The following is a 5,709-nucleotide window of genomic DNA, read 5'->3' on the forward strand; positions in this document are numbered from 1 at the left end:
GAGAGAGACATAGCGAGAGCAGGAACACAAGCAGGGGGAGTGGGAGAGGGAGAAGCAGGCTCCCCACTGAGCAGGGAGCCCGATGCGGGCTCGATCCCAGGACCCTGGGATCATGACCTGAGCCAAAGGCAGACGCTTAATGACTGAGCCACCCAGGCGCCCCTAAAACTATTTTTAAAAACAGAATCTATTGGGGGGCACCTGAGTGGCTCAGTGGTTAAGCATTCAACTCTTGATTTTGGCTCAGGTTGTGACCTCAGGGTCGTGAGATCGAGCCCCGCATCAGGTTCTGGGCTGGGCATAGAACCTACTTAAGGTTCTCTCTCAGTCTCCCTCTGATCCTCCCCCCAAAAAATAAATAAATAAAATCTATTGGGTGGGGGATGGGCAAAAAGAAGTAAGGGGGAGTAGGAGGTCCAGGCTTCCAGTTCTGGAATGGATAAGTCACAGGGATGAAAGCTACGGCATAGGGAATATGGTCAGTGGTAAGGTAATAGCCTTGTGTGGCGACCGGGGGCAGCCACACTTGTGACCAGTGACCTGAGCCAAAATCAAGAGGGATACTTAGATGATAGGAACACATTATAAAACCCCTTCCTTTCTTCTTCCACCCACTTCCCTACACACTGGCAAAAACTTGAAAAACTCAAGACAATCACCCCCCCTCCCCATCCATACACTTCTTGTCTTGCCCCTAGCCTCCCTCCATCCTGATTCTGCATCATAAAAACCAAAAAGTGTTTCAGGGAGGCAGAACCTTCCTCATATGATGTTGGGAGGGGGGGGGTGGATGAACTGAGTGGTAAAGCCAGAATCGTCTTTTGTGGGCAAAAGGGTGGGGTGGGCTGCCTTCTGGGAAGCCCTCTACCCTTCTCTTTCACACTGCACACCCTGCCTGGGTGATCTCATCCACTCTCGTGGCTTCAATTACCATCTCCATGAGGGTGACTGCCAAATTTCTACCCGCAACCCAGAACTCTGCTCTGAGCTCCAGATCCATATACCAACTGCCTAGTCAACATTTCTCTTTGGGGGCGAATCAGATAGGATTACATCCTGCTATGAGTAACAGAGCCTGAAAATACAGTGTCCTCCACAAAAGGGTTTCTTTCTTCTGCATTAAATGTCTGGATGGACACAGCCCGAGGCTGGCATGGGAATACTGCTCAAGTGCCCATCTCTCTGAAGGTCACTATTCTGCTACTCCTGGGGCGTGTTCCTCAACCTTATGTTCTGAAATAGTGGTTTGCACTCCAGTCATCTCATCAACATTCCAGACAGTGGGATGGCGAAAAGCAGAATGAGGAACAAAGAACAACAGGCACCCACCAGCGTTTAAAGCCTGGAAGACACCCTATAGCACTTCTGCTTCTGTCTCATGAGCCAGAACTTAAGTCATGTGGCTACACCTAGCAGCAAGGAAGGCTGGGAAATCTCTTCTTTATGCTGGGTGGCCACGTGCATGGCTAAAAAGAGAAGATTGTATTGTTAAGAACAAGAAAATAGATATCAGGGGAGGGGGCAGCTCCAGTCTCCTCCACCTTAAGATGGCTGACATGGTATTATCTTCCCCCAACACGTCCTGTTCCCTTAGAGTCTTGGTCCTTTTGTGTACCCTCACAGAACCCTGCCCTCCTTGCCTTTATCTGCACTGTTTCCTCCTCCTGGAATGTCCCTCCCACTCCTCCACAAGGATAATTGTCTCAGCAGTCCTTCAGGGCTCAGATCAGGGGTGGCCTCCTCCAAGAAGTCTTCCCGATGTTCCTGCTAGGAACCCTAATAACATCACACTGGAGAAGGGGATGCAAGTGGGACAGTGTTGGTGCAGAGTTCCGGGAAAGGGGCCGATTCTGATCCTTTGGGTGTCATTTGGGGGCAAGGTGCTGGAGAGGCTCGGCAAGAAGGTGTGACCCCGGGGCTTTCTTTTTATGAAAAAAAGAGGCTCCAGCTGCCCATATGAGAGGGGAGGCAGGGCACCACCTAGGCTGGCCACAGGCCGGGCCTCCCACACTCCCTTCTCCGATGAGGAAAATGATGTGGCTGTGGGCCACAGACAGGAAGTCCAGCTGGGTGGGAGCAGGCAGAGTAATTCCTGGAAGGAAGCTCGCACCTCAGGAATCTGGTAGAGGAACACTCTAGAGGCCTCTGTCCCAGGAGCCCTCCACCTCCTGTCCCCAGGAAGGGTCAGGCAGGGCTGGACAACCATTGGGGAGCCTCCTCTGGGTGCCTAGGTACCATTCTCCCCTGCCAGCCTCCTGCAACATAAGGTCAAGGACATAGGCCCTGAGGCCACTGCTGGGTCCGAATGGGGCAGTGCCCAGTTCTCCTGAAATCTCAGCTTTCTCTTTTGTACAAATGAGGATGGAGGGCCCTTCCCCACAAGGGTTTCGTGGCAGGGTAAACTACCCAGCTAGTACTACCCAGTCAACAAAGTCTACTGGTGAATAAGACTACTGGCATCTGCCCTCCCTGTTCGTGTGTATTTGTGCGTGGGGGCAGGAGGGGGGGCAGATTGAGACGCCCTGTCCTAAAACTGCCTGCTGGTCTGCCGTGTCAGGCCAGGCGGTGGGCACTGGGAAAGGAGAGCCCTATTTCTGCCTTCCCAACCCTGCGTTTTCCTGAGAGACCCCTAGTGATCACCGGAGCCGGGGGCTCTCCAAACTGACACAGCACCCACAACAAGGTCCAAGGGGCCAGTTTTTTCCCCCAAGGGCTCAAGGGAAAGAAGGATTTTGCTGAGCAGGTCAGGGCTGGGGGCCTGGCCCAGGGGGAACAAAGTTCTGGAGCTTGTGTTCAAAGGGCTGGAGATGAGGCTGGAGGTTAGGTCTGGGAAGGGGAGTTTGAGAGGTCAACCAAGGGCAGTCCACACCTTGGATCACTTGGATCTTCTCCTGCAGGTAGTGGGGAGTCACGTAGAATATAAGTGGGGAAGGCATGGGGCCAGACTTGTGCTTTGGAAAGTCACCTTCACTTGCACAATAGAAATGGGTTGGAAGGGCAGGGCGTCCTTGAGAGAATGGAGGAGCTGAGGCCAGGGTGGGGAAGCCTGGCCTGGAGAGAGGCTGCTCCTGGGAGGATACTCTCAGAGGCTGATCCTTCCTCCAGCTTCCCCACCCCGGGAGAAGCAGAAAGCCGGTGAGGTCAGTGGGCAGGCCCACAATGGCACTGGGAGGGGAGAGGAGGGTGTCGCAAGGGCACAGAGAGAGAGGATGGTAAAGGCGGGGGCTCTGCAGGATCCTTGTGCATGACCTCCTGGGCCCCAACCTGCTGGCAACTGAATGGAACATTCTTGACTTTGAGAATTCACTGGGGTTATTTGCTGTCCTTCCCTTCTGTTAGACTGGAAGCTGCCCAAGGGTGGGGCCTGTAACTCCCAAATCAGACTGAGAGGGCCCGAAATGCGGGGGCAGGGGGGGAAAGCCTGCCAAGTGGGAGGATGTTGAGGCCTGGGGACCCCTTACCATGAGTCTTCTTCACTCCTGCCCAGAGCCTGCTGCCATGGCTCTCAGAGATGAGCCAAGAGGTAGAGCTCGGAGTGGGGATGGAAGGAAGGGCAGAAGAAAACAAGAGACAGACTGCGTTGGAGGGGCCAGACCCTTTGCCCGGTCTCCATACACTCCCCTGCGGCCACTTCTGCCCTCCCCGCCTTTGCTCAGCCTCTGGCATGACAGGAAGGGCTGACAGCCCCCATCACACACCTGTCACACACCCAGACACATGCAAACACACGCACGAAGACACACATATATAATGTACATAGACACAAAGACACAAACAGACGTCCCGAGGGACACACTAACCCATGAACACAGTCCCGGGAGACACACTAACCCGTGGACGCGGTCCCGGGAGACACACTAACACACGAACACAGTCCTGGGGGACACACTAACCCGTGAACACACTCCCGGGAGACGCACTAACCCATGGACACGGTCCCGGGAGACGCACCTGCAGGAGCAGCGGGTGGAGGCTGCCGACTGGATACCTTGCTGGCTTACTAGCCAGCCACTGACATCGCACACTGGTGCATCACCCCCCACCCCCCCACCCCGCCTTGCTGCAGGGGCGCTCCAGGGCAGTGACCCGGATAACAAGGGCAAGAAGCCTAGCAGAGGTGACACTTCAGCTGATGAGCTTTCAGATGGGCAGTGGGGAGGAGGCCCCGGCAAAGGTTTGGGGTAGCGGGACAATTGTGATGCCCAAAGAACCGTGGGGCCCTTGTCTGGGGGGGTGGGTGACAGACCAGACCGGAGGCCAGACCCCCTACTGCAGAGAGATGCGGCTGAAAAGCAGCCCTTGGCCCCCCTCCCACCTGTGCCCAGGCTGAGTACCCTCGGGGGCACACTGGGCAGAGGCAAAGGGGTCTGGCCCAGGCCCTCCAGAACCAGGTAGGTGGTGCAGGGCAAGGTAGGTTAGCTGCATTAGAGGGGCCTTAGCAGAAAGGGGTCTCCATCTGGCAAACCCCTGTTTGGAGCCATGTCCTAGCATCCCCCAGAGCACCTGGTTAGGATAGGAAGGCTGTGAACTCTCCAAGGAAAGGGGCTGGGTGCTCTTTGAGGAGGCTGGGTGAGTTCCCAGTGAGCCCCCTGCCAGGAATGGGGCCCCAGCCTGCGAGAACCCTTCCTCAATGCCCCAAGCTTCATCAAGGACAGAGCTAGGCCCCAGCCTGGGGCCCAAGGGGCTGACCTCACCTTCAATTAGGCCTTTTCTGTCTGACCCTTGGAGACCTGGCTAGGGCTGGATGGGGGGTGGAGAGTGGGACGGACTGGGGACTCTAAGGAGTCTGGGCCAGGGGACAGGAGGGGTCCGAGCCAGGGCCATCCCTCCGCAGCGGCTAGGCTCTGGAGTTGGGCTGACCTGACCTGAGCCCCGAGGTGGGCCCTTTGGGGCGGGGAGGGAGAGCTCCTCGGCCGCTCGCCGCAGGAGGCCGACGAGGGGTCTGGAATTCCGCTTCCCTCCCTCCACCGCCCCTCCTCACCCTTCCCTCCCACCCCCGGGGCTGCGGGCGGGGCGGAGGGGTGGAGGCGCAGCGGCGGGGCGCTGGAGGGGCGCAGGGAGGGGCCGGGACGCGGGGCCGGGGTGGGCCCCTCGGAGAGGCCCGCGCAGGCAGGCCCCGCCCCGGCCTCGCACATCTGGGCCGGGAGCGCGCGGCCATCCGGCCTGGGGGAGGGGGAGGGGGAGGGGGCGGCGGGCGGGGTGGGCGGCGCGGGGCGAGCCGGAGGCGCGGGCTGGGCGCACGTCGAGGGCTGCGGCCGCCGCGGCGGGGCACGGTCACGGGCTGCGGGCCCGGGATCTAGGCGGGTGGACGGAGGTCGAGCTGTCGGGAGGGCGGAGGTGAGTTCTGGGCGCCGGGGGGGTTCCCAAAGAAGAGAAAGGCGGGGAGGTGTGCCGTCCTGCCGGTCCCGGGCTGTCGGCCGACCCCCCACCCCGCCGCCCGAAAGACTTCCTAACCCTGGGCTGGTTCTCTCCAGTGGGGCTGCGGGTTCAGAAAAGCAGTTGAAGCGGCGACCGTGGGCTCCCCTCCGGGCTTCGGGACCCCACACCGGCTCTGCGGAGAGTGGGGGAGCTGAGGAGAGCCCTGTGCCGCGGTAGGGGTGGGGCTCGGGGGCTGGAGTGGGGCGGGGGTCTGCTCCAGTAAGCCAGTTTGTGGAGGACACAATGCCTACGCCAGACGTGGAGACCTGGAGGTTGAGTGTGTGTGTGTCG

The 5,709-nt window shown here is 58.8% G+C and overlaps 1 protein-coding gene across 1 annotated transcript in view; it reads left to right on the top strand.

The window, feature by feature from the left end:
• Nucleotides 1-5,204: 5,204 nt before the first annotated feature.
• Nucleotides 5,205-5,709, top strand: part of HSPA12B (heat shock protein family A (Hsp70) member 12B) — a 17,880-nt gene continuing 17,375 nt past the window's right edge. Inside the window, exon 1 of the mRNA XM_006742596.3 lies at nucleotides 5,205-5,337. The gene's annotated coding sequence lies outside the window, so the exon portion shown is untranslated. The remainder of the gene's footprint in view (nucleotides 5,338-5,709) is intronic.

The sequence above is a fragment of the Leptonychotes weddellii genome, chromosome 10, assembly GCF_054177405.1.
Source record: "Leptonychotes weddellii isolate Sample4059 chromosome 10, ASM5417740v2, whole genome shotgun sequence".
Lineage (NCBI taxonomy): Eukaryota > Metazoa > Chordata > Mammalia > Carnivora > Phocidae > Leptonychotes > Leptonychotes weddellii.